The 16,936-nt window shown below is 39.7% G+C and overlaps 1 long non-coding RNA gene across 2 annotated transcripts; it reads left to right on the top strand.

The window, feature by feature from the left end:
• The first annotated feature begins 3,955 nt into the window (after window positions 1-3,955).
• Window positions 3,956-15,717, top strand: LOC101671012. 2 transcript variants are annotated; one of them, XR_001176166.2, is made up of 7 exons: window positions 3,956-4,313; window positions 4,412-4,772; window positions 5,601-5,636; window positions 6,112-6,414; window positions 7,474-7,581; window positions 10,494-10,611; window positions 14,606-15,717. It is a non-coding gene; the product is annotated as an uncharacterized LOC101671012 (long non-coding RNA). The 2 variants fall into 2 exon arrangements; XR_001176164.2 differs by lacking the exon at window positions 4,412-4,772 and having other exon boundaries at window positions 3,963-4,313.
• The last annotated feature ends 1,219 nt before the right edge of the window (window positions 15,718-16,936 follow it).

The raw sequence follows: 16,936 nt of genomic DNA, 5'->3' as shown, positions 1-16,936 counted from the left end.
AATGAAGAAATATTTCTTTTCATCCTTCCCTTTTCAAAACAACAGGATGAGCTGGATTTGCCTAACAACACTTACAGAGGCCATGCCATTTGGTTTTCATATTGACAATGGTAAGTAGATCACCATCTTCCTTGCTACCCCAAAAAATGAGTTTGTTTTTTTTTTTAAGATTTTATTTATTTATTTTACAGAGATCACAAGTAGGCAGAGAAGCAGGCAGAGAGAAAGAGGAGGAAGCAGGCTCCCCACTAAGCAGAGAGCCCAATGCGGGGCTCCATCCCAGGACCCTGGGATTATGACCTGAGCCGAAGGCAGAGGCTTTAACCCACTGAGCCACCCAGGCACCCTGTAAAATGAGGTTCTTATACCTCCCATGATACTAGTCACAGCCATGGTGGCTTGGCAGAACAGAAGTTAATCTCTTTCACACACAAGAGTTCAATGTGGTTTGTCCAGGATGCTTCTCTATCCAGTGACTCAGGGATCCAAGCTCTCTTCATATTATAATACAGTTGCCTTCATATGTCATTTGTTTTCAATTTTTTATGTCAAGTTTTTATTTAAATTTCAGTTCATTAATATACAGTGTAAAGATTAATTTCAGGAGTAGAATTCAGTGATTCATCACTTATGTACAATAGTTGGTGTTCATCACATAAGTTCCCTCTTCAATCCCCAACCCCTATTTAACTCATCCCACTGCCCACCTCCCTCAGTCCACACTCAGTTTGTTCTCTGTTGTTAAGAGTTTGTTTTATGGTTTGCTCTCTCTCCTTTTTCACCCCTGTGTTCATCAGTTATGCTTCTTAAATTCCACATCTGAGTGAAATCCTATGGTATTGTCTTTTCTCTGACTGGCTTATTTCAATTAGCATAATACCCTCTAGATCCATCCACACACTTGCCAAGGGCATGATGTCATTCTTTCTGATGGATGAGTAATATTCATATATATATATACATATATATTTTTTTTCCACAACTTCTCTATCCATTCATCAGTCAAAGTCAATGGACTTTTGGGCTCTTTCCATAATGTGGCTATTATGGATAGTGCCACTATAAACATTGGGGTGCATGTGTCCCTTTGAATCAGTATTTTATATCCATTGGGTAAATATTTATCCATGCAATTGCCCAATCTAGGGTAGTTCTACTTTTATCTTTTTGAGGAACCTCCCTCCTGTTTTCCAGCGTGCCTTCACATGTCATTTCTAAGGTCACTTCAGCATGGAGAGGGAGAGCACCGGCTTGTAACTGCCCCAGCCTGGAAGTAACATGTGTCATCCTGTGCCTGATTCTTTGGCCAAGAGGACTCATGTGGCTTCCACTAAACTGCAAGGAGAGTGAGGAACGAGGGGAAAGCATGAAATAGCTGGTGAGCAGTAATGGTCTCTGCCTTAATTATACGATTGATTTGATGCTGTGCTAAGCCAAGCTCAGAAGAAGCACATGGGGACCATGGGATTTTCAGCACATTGAAATCACTGTCAAGAAGGAATCTGGAGTGCAAATTATATGTGCTCTGAAGACAGTGCGCATACTGCCTGGCTTTGTCCATTCTCACAGACACTCTGAGCCTCAGAGTCTTCATCTGTAAAATGAGGAGGATACTGACACAGCGAAGTACATTAGGAGGAGCAGAAGTATTGATTGTAAAATATCTAGAAGAGGCCAAATCCATATCTAGCTTTAAAAGTAGCAATTACTATTGCATTTTGGTGATAATGACAAAATGGCAATATTATCATTATGCAAAATAATTAATTAGTTATATTTAATTTACCAAAAATAATGAAAACAATTTTGAAATAGAAGCATTTTTGCGACTCCCTAGTTGAGTTCAGAATCAGCTTTGACCCTACATTTAATTTACTTTTAGCAGAAAAGGTAGCATATTATTACCTTTAGAATTTCTCATTTCAGTTGGAAAAAATCAAGCTTTTAGAGTAATTGCAAAATTTTTAAAGGGACCTTAGTGAAAGCAGAGAGGGAAGTTTCCATGGCAATATCTGAACGACACAAAGGGAAAGGAAGAAGAGAAGGGGGAGCATTTAATGAGCACTTACATGATGTTAAGTGGTGTGCTTGGCATTTTACATCCAATATCTGTCTAAAACAAGGGGGAAAGCTATGGGATCAGTAGAATGGGTCACAGTTTTATAAGAGAACAACAGACCCAAAGGTAGAGAGACTTTTCTCAGTCAATCTTTTAGAATGTGGTCCAACTGGGATAGGAGCCGGCCTTTGCCTATAGGCTCTCCCAGCACCATTGAGCCTCCTGCAACTGAATCTTCTTTCCACTTCCTGTGCTGAATGTCCCACTTTCCCGAACTTATTTCTCTTTTTGTTCCCAGCCTTTCTTGGGGTTTCTCCGCGGTCAACGTACAAAGCTGTCTCCAGCCTGACTTTTCACCAGCTTCTATTTCCTTCTGACAATAGGTTTCCTTAGGTCCCTTCACTTGCCTACTCAGAGCTCCTCTTTATAGGAGGAAACCAATAAGACAAGTGGACAGAGCTGTGGGGATAGTGCAGTCGCCAAGGGCAGCCATCCTAGCCAGGATCCCCTGGGCAAGAATTATCTGTGAAGCCCAATCCAGGGGAAAATGTGCTGAGGAGCAAAACACTTACCTGGTCTCAAACGCTCTCTCCACAGATTGCTTATTAGTTGAAAGGGAAAAACAGTAACTATGAAGTAGAAAAAGTAGATGGCATTTTGTATGATCAAAATTAATGCTTTCAATGAGGAGCAGATGGCTATCACATGCCTCTAGGTGTGACGTGTTGAGAAGGAAACATCACATATGAGTATTGCTGTTGGGATGCATGAACTGCATCTAATCACAGGGAAGCTGCGGACAAGCCCACACTGGAAAAAAAAAAAAAGAAAAAATCAATAGTCTACAGCTGGCCTGGATTCTTTCAAAACTGTCCATTTGTGGACTTTAGATTGAAGGAGACAAAGCAGATGTGGCTGCTAGATGGACCAGATCCTGTACTGGAAGAGGGTAAGCTTTAAGGACATTATTGGGACAACTGACAAATATGGGATATTGAATATTGCAACAGTGTTATATTTTCTAAATGTAGCAATGCTGTGATTAAGAAAATTTTGTTATTTTTAAGAAGTACACAGAGGTATTTGGAGTAAAAGGGTGGAATGTATGTAACCTATTTTTTAAATTACTTTTTTATTTTTTATAAACATATAATATACTTTTACCCCCCCAGGGTACAGGTCTGTGAATCACCAGGTTTACACACTTCACAGCACTCACCATAGCACGTACCCTCCCCAATGTCCATAACAACACCCCCCTTCCCCCAACCCCCTCCCCCCAGCAACCGTCAGTTTGTTTTGTGAGATTAAGAGTCACATGTGGTTTGTCTTCCTTCCCAAAAGAATGAAATCTTGCCATTTGTGACAACGTGGATGGAACTAGAGGGTATCATGCTTAGCGAAGTAAGTCAATCGGAGAAAGACAACTATCATATGATCTCCCTGATATGAGGAAGTGGAAGTACAACAGGGGGGTTAATGGGGTAGGAGAAGAATAAATGTAACCTATTTTTAAATGGTTCAGAAAAATGAATAACTATTTTGGAATTTATAATTTACACATAGTTGTGCATTATATGCAGATGTGTGTGTATATATATATTGGGGGGAGGGAGACAGAATGAGAGACACAATTTGATACAACAAATGTAGCAAAATGTTAAAAATTGCTGAATCTGGAAAAAGTATATTGAGAGGAAGAGACTGTATTTCCAGCAATTCAATGAGCTTTAGAAGTTTAAACAAATTGAACTTTCTATTAATAGCAAGCTATTGCTATGTGCCCATCATACACTATGGATGGTCTAAGGCAGACCACTGGCATCCCTTCTAAACTTTTTTAGTGTCTCTGGATGTAGAAATTATGTCTTCATTTTCACGTTTAGACATGAGCAAATTGAATCAGGCAACTCACTGCAGGACATGCTAGGGTCTTAGATTTGAAATCACGTCAGGTTTACTCCTTGTCACTTCACAATGGGAAAATTCAGGTGATGTCAGTCAGGAAGAGGTGAGGCACCAGCCTCCAGGTCATAGCCCATTGGGAAGGTAGGGAAGGAAGGCAAACAAAGTAACTAGATTCCATAGTGTGTTGTGGAACGTACTTTTAAATTCTTCCAACCAGTATTTATTGCTCACCTACTATGTGCCACATGTTCTGCTAGGCCCTCTGGGACCAGAACCATGAGCAACAGAGACCCAGACTCCACTATCCCAAAATTTCTGTAGCAGTGAACAGGCGTGGCTGATACTGGTAAGCATGGGTGCCAGGGGCTCACAGGAGGGGCACCTACTCTAGACCAGGAGGTTAAGGCAGGCTTCTCAGAGGATATCTAACTGCTGTCTTAACAGATTCTCAGAGACAGGGAAGAACATGGGAAATCTCGCTCATTCCCATGGTGCAAAAACCTGGAACATCAAGAATCCACTACTGAGGAATCTGGAAAAAGGATATACAAGTGTTCTCTTTTGTGTATAGTCTGTACTAGTCCTGACTGAACGAATGAATGGATGGATGGATGAATGAATGGATGAGTGAATCCCCACCTGCGATTGTAAGGAGTCCAGTGGGATCAACTTTCCAAGGAGATTAGCCTCCCTGGTTAACTTCCCTTCCAGGCCACCAGAGCCAATGGGTAATTGCCACCAAAGGGCCACCAAACCTCTCCTCCCCGATGCAGCAGTGAGTGGCCATGGAAGTGAAAGCAACATGGTAAGGAAGCACAGCCCTGGGGGCTCCTGCCCTCCCAGGTTTCTGTTTGGGTTTTAGATGAAAGGAAATGCTTTATCAAGAAAAGCTTTTCTTTATCAAGAAAAGTTCTCTCTCTCTCCTTTTTTTTTTCTTTTCCCCCTGAGTTGCTCAACACTTTTTTAAGGCTCTTATGTTCACAGAAGAGAACAAAGGCATCTTCCCGAAACTGTACCTTGGGTTTCATTCTTGCCCATGCCGGACAAAGCCAACGGCCCATGCACCTTTGTAGATGAGAAACAAGTGCCCTCCAGCTCCATCTGATCTCCGTCAGAATCAGCTCAGGAACGACACAATGTGCTTTCGGTTTTACTCAGTTTTTTTTCTGGTGTGATCTTATTTGATTTTATTTCATTTACAGAATAGATGTATAAAATGTTTGAGAGTCTTGTGAATAAAATACTCAGGGATTTTCACAATCCTTTTGGTGATGACCCAGGAACGTGGGAAGGAGACTTGGGCCTGCCCCTAGGGGAGAGGAGGCTTCTTCGAGGCCAGAAACCCAGCTGGCTCTTTTTTCTGCCCTTTGCTCAGTCAACCATGCCAACTGGAGCTGCTGGCTTATTCTTGTTCCGTATACTGAAGTTCCAGGAAACATTCTGCTTGAAAAATATATCTCGCAGCTGGGGGTAGAAAAAAAAAAAAAGTTTGGAGATTAGTGATCAGTTTGCACACCTTCATAAACAAATTCAGGTTGAGAAAGGGAATCATTTGCTTAAAATCACAAAGCTAATTAGCCATAAAGCAGGAACTAAGCCCTCATCCTGGGTATCATTCTGTTTTCTTTTCTAGGGCATGGAATTGGTGGATCTGGCTAAACCAATCCTGGTGAGTGGAAAGACCCAATGATTTGGTCCAAGAGGAGATAATAATAATAATAATAACTTTATTATTAAAATGATATAATAATAATAAAGATTATTATTATTATTATTATCTTAATCCCCAAAAGCTGCTGTTTCTGACAGGCCCCTTACTGTTCTCCCCCAAATACACCCTCTGTGTCTTCTGAGATCTGAGTTCCTTGATACTGGAGGCTGTAGATGGCCTAGTGCAAGCATCTATCCCTCCAGGAAAGAGGGAGCAATATCGATAATATCACTTTCCCTTCCAAAAACTGCTCTGGGCACAGTAGCTCAGCACCATCTCTCTTGGTTACTGAGTGTTCTTGCAGGTAGTTAATGACTAGCAAACGTTTAGCCCTGTCCTCACTCATGAAAAGATTGAACCTGAAGTGTAACTGAAACCACAGATGGGAACACTTTCTTTCTAACATAAAGTGACAAGGGTTCATCATTTTCAGGCTGCTCCAAGCTGCCTTGCTGGGGGCACAGAAAGACAATCAGCTTCCAGGTGAGAGAATCGAGCCTCCCCCGCAACTTTCAAAAACCACAGAAGGAAGCAAGTCCCAAGCTGCACAAAGTTCCTTTGAGAAGGCAAATGGAGGTCTATTTTAGTTCTTTCCCAAGAGGGCACAGTGAGCTGGGAGAGGCTGTCCGGAGGCTCAGGATGTCATTCTGGGCCATCTAGAGGCCCTGGGACAGGAGGTGGAGGCCAGGGACTGCTGCACTGAGCTAACAGCTCCAAGACCAGGAAGGGACATCAGGTAAACCTAACCGACTTATACACGTGCCCTCCCATAGAGATGGTCTGATAGTCTCCTCACTTAGAACTTGGAGTGGTTTTCATACTGTCTCTTCTTTCCTTCCTTCCCAGTGATCTCTATCTCTCTCTTTTTCTCTCTCCTTGACCCCCTCCCTCTCTCAGTCTCTCTATCTCTGTCTTTTCCTTTCTCTCTCTCCCTTCTTCCCTCTTCTCTCTCTGCTTGTCTCTGTCTCTCTCTCTCTCTCTCTCTCTCTCTTCTGCTCTCTCTCCATCACTATGTCTCTTCTCCTCTCTCTGTCTTTCTTTCTCTATCTGTTACCAAAACATACCACTTTTCCTGTCTGATCCCTGAAAAGAGCACCAATTTTATTTATTTGTAAAATAGTGAAAATAGTGAAATTACTGAAAACCATAAAAAGCAGTGGAAAACGTTGATGCTCTCCGGAATTATCCTGACTTGATAGATTCTAGAGCTGGCATTGCCTCCCTCTGTCATGTGAATAAAACATCATCTTTTCATTTTTAAAGAAGTGGTTATATCAGTGTCTCTTTGATAATGTCTACTGGTTGTTTCTTTTTTGTAAAGATACAATGTTCATTTTCATACTCACAAAAGAAATTTAGGAATATCTACTCAATCTTTGCAGTTCAGGGTCTGTACTAATATTCCTTATTACTTTTTTGCTCTGACTACCCAGCTGAGCAGAAGATAAACACATTTTGATGTCGTTTATTATATTGCAAGGTGATAATACTGACCAAACAAACAAATGGAATGACCTACTTCTTTTTTTCTTTTCTTTTCTTTTTCTTTTTTTTCCCCCAAATCCCTTGTCTTGTAATCAGCCTGGGTTTGACTCTCCCATATTACACCTGCCAAATCTGTGAAGCGAGCATGTTGTCTTATTCCTCAGGGCATTCCTTTCTGAACGTGGAGAATGGAGCTAATCCTAGTACTTCAGAGGGTTGTGGGCTAGACTGAGCAAGAAAATATATACTTTGGCATGATAACTTACATATAATAAGCTCTTAATCAATGTAACATCTTCTAATTTCATAGAGTTACTGATAAGGTTTACAGTCCCAGCAGCGATTTGCAACTCCTACTCCACAGCGCAGGCCACTGAGCTTGGAGAAGGACAATGAACTGATCCAGATCACATAAATGGTAAGCATCAGTGGAAAGCAATGGTTTACAATCAGGGGTCTTCTTGCCTCCAGGGGACCTTTGTCCATGTTCAGAAATTTGGGACTGTCACCAAGAAGGAATGATAGTATTGGCATCCAGAGGTCAGGTTTGCTGCTAAACATCCTGCAATGCCTAGAATAGCCCCTATCGCAAAGATTTGTCTGCACTAAATTGTTATAAGCCCCAAGGTTGAGCAACCCTGGTTTCAGATCTATGTATTCTGACACCAAATCAAGAGTTATTTTAATTCACCTTACATGTCCCAAAGTACCTCAAAGCACATTGTAAAACTAAAACACTATTTTTGTTTTTTGAAAGGCAGTATAATATAATAGAAAACTTTAAGGTTTGACATATCTGGGTCTCTTCTCAGCTCTGCCACCTATTAACATTTAATCTGAGTGACCTCAGGCAAAAATTAACACATCCAAGTCCCAGTGTCTCTGCTTGTGAAATGTATCAGGATGTTTTAAAAATTAGGAAAAATATAGATGACTAAGTATGTTGCCAGTACACAGCACAGGTACCTTTGTGGTAACTATGACAAAATTACCTTTATAGTTGAACTATCATTCATGGATGTGGGTATAGATACATATGATAAATTTCAATTTTGTCAACAAATATTTATGAGTAACTACCATGAGATAAACACTGAAAATGCAAAAATGAACCAAATGGAAATGTTCCTATCATGATGCAAGTTACATTACAGATGAAAGGAAATGGGTAAAACATAGGGATAAAGAAAGAAAACTCAGATAATTATAGACAGTGGTCAGGGTGGTCTTCTGGGAGGAGGCAAATGGAGTAGAGATCTTAAAGTGGGAAGGGACAAGTGAAAAAGGAAAGAAAGACCACCCTAGAGAGAAGGAGTAACGAAGACAAATAGACCAGGTAAAATGCATTTGGAGAAGGAAACCAAGGATGTGGGAGCATGAAGCAGCCAAAGGAAGACTGTAGAGCAAGATCTTTCACCCTGCAGAGAACCATGGGACGAGTGAAAGAGGGATAATGAATTGTTGCTTGGCCCCAAATAATGCACTTTGCAGGTTTCTACTTCCAAGAATTAAACCATGAGGTTTATCACCCCAGAATCCTGCCTTGAACAGAAACTATCAATCGACTTCAATTCTCGTGCTGGATCTCTATAATGAGGTTTATTACAAAGAAACATAATGTTCTGAGTTCCCGTGGGTTCCATGGAGATTGAGAGCCAAGTGGAACCTACTTTTTAATTACTGAGGTAGACAGAACTCAGGGCATGATATAGTGAAGGTTGAAACATGCCCCTTTGGACCCCAGAAAATTTGGGGGAATTGATCAATGGCAGGAGTAGACTGAGCAACTAAGAAGGAGTGGTCCTCCTTTGTCTCCAGTGTGGAGTTTGGCCTGGGCAAGAGTGAGGGCTTGAAACACATTCAGGAAGGTTTGGGGGAACTCAAAACATAATGAGGAACCAATGACATGGTTCTCTAGGGAAAACTTTGGGAAATGGTCAGCCCCCAGGAGAAACACTCCCCATGGCCACACTCTGCATGAGCAGAGGTGGATGAGGCTGAACAGAAGTTGAGGGAGAAGGCTAGACAGCTGGCTCTGAAGAGTTGGTGACAGTATCCAGAAGTTCCCCACTGACATGAGGGATGGGGATGGAACATTACTGAGAGTACAGATGGTCCAGCAGATGCTGAGAGTCATTCCCTGAAAGAGGGTGGAGTGTGAGAGGATGCTTGTCTCTTGGTAGAAAAGTTAGGATCTGGAACTCCAGTTGTGAGGTTCATAGGCTGACCCCTGGTCAGTTTTCAGTTCAGGGAACACCCCGCACTGGTCATTGGCTGATATCAGTGCAGACTCAGATGGTATTCATGGATCTATGAGCCCCTCTTCCCCCATGTACCCTGATGCCATCCTGGTGAAAAAAAAAAGGGGGGGGTATGGGGAAAATAATCTGAAAGACTATTTCATGTTCTAAACATTTAACACTAAAGAAATGTGTTATCCCAAAAAGATCAATTATTAGATAGGACTTAGCTTTCCAGATCGAACTTAATTTAGATTCTCTTCCACAACACAGTGGAGTAGAAAGACTAAATAAGAAATAGAAAGGTATTTTTGTTTTTGTTTTTGCATGTTTTAGTGTACTACAAATACATGTGACCCCACAACAGGGGGAAAAAAAATGAAATAGCAAACTAGAAGTTTCCCAAATTTGAGCTGAGCAGAAAAGTACAATTGTCTGCTTTGCTAAATAAAAAAAGAAAATCAGGTCAACATCAAATAGGAAAAGAGACTATCCTTTTTGTAAGAGGGCCAACTCCTCTATGAATGCTGGAGATGTTTAATCTTGTCTTTTGTAAGTGGTAACCTGTCTTTTCCTTTTCTTTGTCTCTGGGACAAGCACTGAGGGTCAGCCTGGCCCTCTGTCTACAGGCCTATTCATTTCTGATGTGTCAGTCCCCTGCTAGGAAGAGCCTATCTGTGGTGAGAGCTGCCAATTTGAGACCCAGGGCTTATGACCAGGGTTGCTAGATAGCATAGAGGTTGTCCACTTGCATTTGAATTTCAAGTAAAAACATTTTTTTATAAGTGTGCTCCAGTGTTACCTACAAATATTATATGAGACATAACTTTACTTAAAACATATGTTTTGTCTCTTTTAAATGTAACTAGAAACTCTATATTTATATTTGTTAATCTGTCAACCCTACTCAGCAATGGCAAACCTAGACCCGGATTCTGTGCCAAGTGGAAGGGTAAATGGGTCCCTGCCTCACTGTCCATCAATACTCTGCCTCAAATTGAGAGATAGGTAGGACTTACCTCTAGTATTTATAGATGTATAAATACCAATATAAATATTATTATAAACACATATATATATTTAAAACCAGGTTTTTGGGACAGAGTACCCTAGCGGTTTGAAAATGCCCACCTACCTTGGATTTCATCATGGAAAGAGGCATGCCTTCTCTTCACATCAATGACATTGGGTTGCACAAGGATCTCCTGGTAGGTATCCTAGTGATGGTTTCACTGAAGGGAAACTTATATTCATGGGGTAAAACAGCAGTGAATCAAAGTAAAAAGTGAACTAGATTTATAGTGAATAGTTTTATAGCTTACAAGACCAAAATTTGAATTTCAACTCTACCCAGATATTACTATGAAAACTACCTTGACATTTTTAAGTCTCCAATCGTCATCTACAGGAAAGTAAGACATGGAACACTGACTAGAGGGAGTATTTCATGTATTGATGTACACAAAGTACCAAATAGCACTTATGGAGATACTCACGTGACAGCTACTGACATTAATTTCTTTGTGGTCAAGTTTCCCATAAATAGTGATGCCATGACTAAAACCAGGGACCTGATCCATAGCATAATCATGGGCACATGGAAGTATTTTTAAAAAGCTGGTTTGAGATATTCAGATAACTCTTTCAGATTAAGCATGTGCCTCCTTTATAGCACTATTTTGAAATGCAAATAGTAATGGGGTATTCTAGTAGTATCTTAAATCATGGACTCTTTTTTTTTTTTTTAAGATTTTTTACTTTACTTGACAGAGATCACAAGTAGGCAGAGAGGCAGGCAGGGAGAGAAAGGGGGAAGCAGGCTCCCCACGGAGCAAAGAGCCCAATGTGAGGCTCGATTTCAGGACCCCGGGACTGTTAGTGGAAGGTGGAGGCTTTAACCCACTGAGCTACTCAGGCATCCCAATAATGGACTATTTTAATGAATTAAATTTATTGAATCCATTTTCTCATCAACCTCAGACTCTGGGCAAGAGAAATTTCCTACGTATACTATTAATGTCTTCTTGTGGGGAGGACCCAAGCTTTGGGTCACCTCTGAGTAAACATAAGTGGAGATAGTACTAGAAGAGGGGATAGTGACATAAGCAAAGGTAAGGATGTGGAAAAACCTGGAGCACAAATGGGGCTAGTGAAGGTCAGTGAGTGACTGTAGGAACAATTTTGATTCAAACCACTTTAGTGGCAAATCATCTTCCTCAATCCCCACCCCTTTAAGAAGTACAGGGATAGCCACAGTATTTCTCAATGAGACAGAATCAAAGGAGGAAATTTAGTGAAATATATATTTAAGTGAGACTCAGCTTCCTTTTTTGTACTGGAATTAATAGCCAGGAGTCCTGGGAGGTGGAAGGGGATGGCTGAGTATGAGGGCTACTAGTTCATACCACACACCCTCTCTGCCAAGGACTGTTGACATCACACCTATTTCCAGCTCGTAACCACCTCAGGAGTCCTGCCAGGAGGTTTACTTCAAAAGAAGTTTATGTGTATGTAGAAAATCAAATACATTACCTTCCCTTTCTTTAGTAATTATATTTCAATGTAATTATATTAAGTGAAATTTCTCTAAATGTTTAAGATTACACAACTAACAAATCAAAGTATAAACTTTACTAATCTTCTTACACATTTAGAAGTTAATTACAAACCTTAGTCAAATTCTTGTCTCAATAAAAGCATAAGCCTAATGTGCCACGTTCCCTTAAGTGCTTCAGACACCTTAAAATAGGCATGATATTCACAAATTATCATAATAATTATAAAACATTTATATTTCTATTCAACCTCTGAGAAAATTAGTGATTCTATAGATTTGGCTAATTTCTTGTTTGTTTATGTAACTTAATATATCTTAATGCATCTTTCTGATTTACAGTCCCCTACCAAACAAAAAGATTATAGTAGACCAGCTGAGCTTCTTGAGTTATCCATGAATTGATTATTTACCAGAACAAGCGACACAGTTAGGACTTCCAAAGCGACTCAAACCCTAGCAACTATTTCTTACCTGGGTTTCTCTTAGAATCCTGATTGACATATTATGCCAGTAAGAATGTCCCCAGACATGCCTTTTCCTGCAATCTGATGTCTTTGCACTCTTCCCTCTTTACATCTGTGATATAGAATATGTTATAGGCTGAATTGTATCCTTCCCTAAATTCTCAAATGGAAGTCCCAACCCCTCCCAATACCTACTAATATAGCTGTCTTTGGAGATATGTTCTTTAAAGAGTTAACTAAATTAAAATGAGGTCATTAAGGTGGACCCTAATCCAAATGACTGGTGTTCTTATTAGAGCAGGAAATTGATCTTTATGGGGCTCAGGGTAAGCTTTCCCAAAATATACCAAAGTGGCATATTGATTACTTCAAATCAACGTTACTTGAGAAACAACCAGTGTAAGAAGGACATTCTGACTCTCCTCTCTGTACTCTGGAAAGGAGGAATAAATCTTCCATGTTAAGGGACCCCTCCCTGCACCAGGAGGTAGAGAGATATCCTTATCACCAGAAATGGGGAATTCAGGCACTAGATACTGCATAAATAAACTCGGCTTAGTTTGTTTACTAATTAGTACTAATTAGTACCCAAGCCTAAGTGTCTTTTTCTTGCCAGTTCTACAAATTTATTGTTTATTTGTCTAAAAGGTATAAATAAAAACTGTCTGCTTTGGTCACTTCTTTGGGTCTCACTTCTTTCTATGACCTCCCATAAGTATGAATTAAATTTGCTTTTCTCCTGTTCTGTCTCATGCCAATTTAATTATTAGACCAGCCAAAAGAACCAGAAGGGGTAGGAAAAAATTTTCCTCTCCTTGATGGTCTCCAAGGAGTCTTGGTTCTCTTTAGTTTAAGAACTACCTAGGATTGGAGAATGAGATGTAGGTGCTTAGTGTCCTTGCCAGTGCTCTCCACATGAGTGCGGGGGCATAGGAAGACACCAATGCTAGATTGCTAAAGGGAGAGAAGGGAAAAAACTTATTTCTAGTCAAGGTCATGCAGTTCAGAACTGGACCTTTAATTTAACCTTAGGATTAATAAGTTATTTCAATTTATTTCCATTTTAGTATACTCAACTTGAATTTTAGCCCACACCCTTATTGAAATCATGTCTCCTTTTATTTTTATTTTCTCTTTATGTCCCATTGGCCACTATTTCTAATTATTTTATTGAACCTAAAGAATTCAAATCACTTTATAAATTGCCTCTATTTATCCTTTCTCAAATGTTAGTATAGATAAAAAGTAATTCAGCTTCTTCTACAGATGTTATAAACACTATCCATACTGTACTGGGTCCCCATAGCATTGTATTTCCCAATCCTGTGGCCTAATTTTCTAAGGATGCAATTTACAAGTTCAATTACCTTCACCCACTCTTATCTCTGGACCTCAACTCATACACACACACACACACACACAAGAAAGAAAGAAAAGAAAAGAAAATACAAAGAAAAAGAAAAAGCCAAATCTCTGTGATTTGGGAATGAGTTAAGTCTGGGATCAAATCTGCTTCACTAACTAAAAGATCTGGACAGAGCGAATACAGAGCTGAGACATCCCCATCCTATAAAACCAAACACTGAATGGCTCTCATCCATTCTTTCACCATCTGAACCTGAAGATTAAAAAGATTAAACCATGTAAAAGCACTTTATAAACTTAAATCATGTGTAAATTGTCTGCATTTTTATGACAAATTACCCCTCGTGAGTTATTTCAGGCATTAAGGTATTACGGTGCTCACCTAAGTATCAGCAGCAAGGTCCTCATGAAGTCTGTGTATCCTGGATTTCCAACTCAGTGCTCTATCTACCCCAGATTACGCAGCACCTCAAATACGAAAATGAATTCCATGGATGAGAAGCAATCATTCATCCATGGGCCAGGCTCTCATCTTTCCCTGCACACCTGACAGGAAGAGACCCAACCAGAAAGGCCCCACTTACCTGAGATAAAGGTCAGTCCACAAAGAATTGTGACGCCAGGGGCTCTGCCCTTAAGTTGTGCAACAGAGAGCTGCATTAAGGTTGTAATGCATGCAAATATTCCTGGACTATTTCATCCAAGGCACACCTTTGTTTCCATTCCAACATAACCAAAGAAAGAAAGCTCATGATACGGCAGTTTAATTAGAGTATGCAAATGACTATGCTCCCATTTCCCTCTTGTGTGTTCCAGGTCCTGTCTTCTTGACAAGAGGAGAATGCAGCTCAGAAAAGGGAAGGCTGGAAACAAATAAAGCGAGCCATCTGTAGGCCTTCACCATGGTGTGGCAGAAAAGTGGTGAAGGGTGAAAGGCCACAGACTCGCTGCCATGCGTGCTGTCATGTGACATCGGTCCCATGTTGAACTTGTGAGGTGTTTCTTTGGTGTGGCTGGAAAGTGAAAAGCATGCCCTGCAAACAATATCTGACTTTTGTAAATTTATTTTTAATAAGCATACATTACAGTATCCTCTTTTACATACAGTTTTATGAGACCTGACAGAGGCCAGTGTAACTATCAACACAATGAGGATATAGGAGAGCTCCATTAACACACAGCAACTGCCTTCTGTTCAAACCCTTCATATTCAAATACTCCACCTACCCAGTAACCCTGCAGACCACCATCAGTTCTTCATCCCTCTAGCTTTGCCTTTTACACAATGTCATATAAATGGAAATCTGGATTTGTTCATTTGCATAATGTGTAATGTATTTGAGATCCCTCCCTGTTGTTGTGTCTATCAGTAATCTATTCTTGTTTGTGGCCCTGAGGCATTCTATTGTATGAATACCCCAGGGCTTGTTCATCCATGCATCAGTTGAAGGACATTTGGGTTGTTCCCAGGTTATGGTGATTACCAAGGAAACTACTATAAATATTTACATCCATGTTTCTGTGTGACCTAAGTTTTTGTGTCCTTGGGTAAATACCTAGAAGTAGAAGAGCTGAATCTGGGATGAGTACAAGTTTAACTTTGTAAGAAATTGCCAAACTGTTTGTAAAGTGATTGTATCATTTTGCATCCCCACCTGCAACGTATCACAATACTAGTCTACCATCTTGCCAACACTTAGTATTGTCAGGTACTATTATTGTTGTTGTGGTTGTAGCAATTCTAGAAAGTGTGGGGTGGCATTTTATTCTGAATTTAATCTGCATTCTCCTTATTACTGATGATGTTAAGCATTTATTCATATCTGCCATCATATATTTTCTTCAGTGAAATGTATGTTCAAACATTTTGTCCCATGTTAGATGAGTTATTTCCTTATTCCCAATTCAATAAACAGTTTCTAAGTTTATATATATATTTAAGATTTTATTTATTTATTTGACAGAGAGAGATCATGAGTAAGCAGAGAGGCAGGCAGAGAGAGAGAGGAGGAAGCAGGCTCCCTGCCAAGCAGAGAGCCTGATGCAGGACTCCATCCCAGGACCCCGAGATCATGACCTGAGCCAAAAGCATAGGCTTAACCCACTGAGCCACCCAGGGGTCCCCTCTAAGTTTATAATTTTTATTAACTAATTTTACTAAGTACAAGTTGACTAGCCTAATTATTATAAACAGAATTTAAATCACTGATAGCAACAGAAAGCTAGATTTTAAGAAACCCAAATATTTATAGTTCTAGAACAATGCTTCTGAAAGTTTAGTGTGCAAATGAATCATGAAGGGATCTTGTTAAAAATGTAGATTCTGATTCAGTGGGTCAGAGCTTGAGCCTAAAAGTCTGTATTTCTAATAAGTTTTCAAGTGACACTGATGTCAAGGATGCTTACATCACATTTTAACTCACAAGTGTCTAAAAGATCTTGGTCCAAATCCCCTTTTATAACCCCCAAACTGACCAACACTCATCATGTAATTAAACCTGCTTTTACTTTTGGAAGAAAAAGGAATATGAAATTAATAAAGACATTCAGATCTCTAGATGTACTGTTAAAACTTGAATAGGTATGCCACAGAGTTTCTGTGCAAAATATCTGTCCAAAATTATGCTGTCACATTGGTTGATTTTGTTAATAAAGAATAGAGGAATTTCCTCATTGAAATTATGCCAGTAAAGAAATAGTTATCTATGTGCTTCATTAATATTGATTATTTTTTTACCCTTAGAATCCTTCATTGTAGTCATTGGTTGAAGTAAAACTTTTTGTATTTTCTCCCCATTACGTGGAAGTGGGTGGGCTGTTCACCTAGGACCTTATTTTATTGTCCCAGTTTCTTTGAGGTCTGGAATTTGTGTCTCATTGTTAATTAAAAAAAAAAAATTGGAACACTATTATCCAGAGAAGAAAATTATTTATGATTTTGGGAAATGCAAACAGTTGTTGTGAAAGGGGTATATATATATATATATATATATATATATATATACACCTTAGTGGGTAAACAAGATAAGTCATTGAGATTCAGGAAGAAGATATTGAAACTTCTATTTTCAATGATTTTAAAATTTTAAAAAATAGGAAACTTACACTTCACTGTTATTGAGTAGATCAATGGACACATGGGCCTTC

Source organism: Mustela putorius, unplaced genomic scaffold (assembly GCF_011764305.1).
Source record: "Mustela putorius furo isolate JIRA1106 unplaced genomic scaffold, ASM1176430v1.1 tig00000083_pilon_pilon_pilon, whole genome shotgun sequence".
In the NCBI taxonomy this organism is placed as follows: Eukaryota; Metazoa; Chordata; class Mammalia; order Carnivora; family Mustelidae; genus Mustela; species Mustela putorius.
The sequence above is the reverse complement of the archived record's forward strand: the minus strand, read 5'-3'. Positions and strand labels throughout refer to the sequence as shown.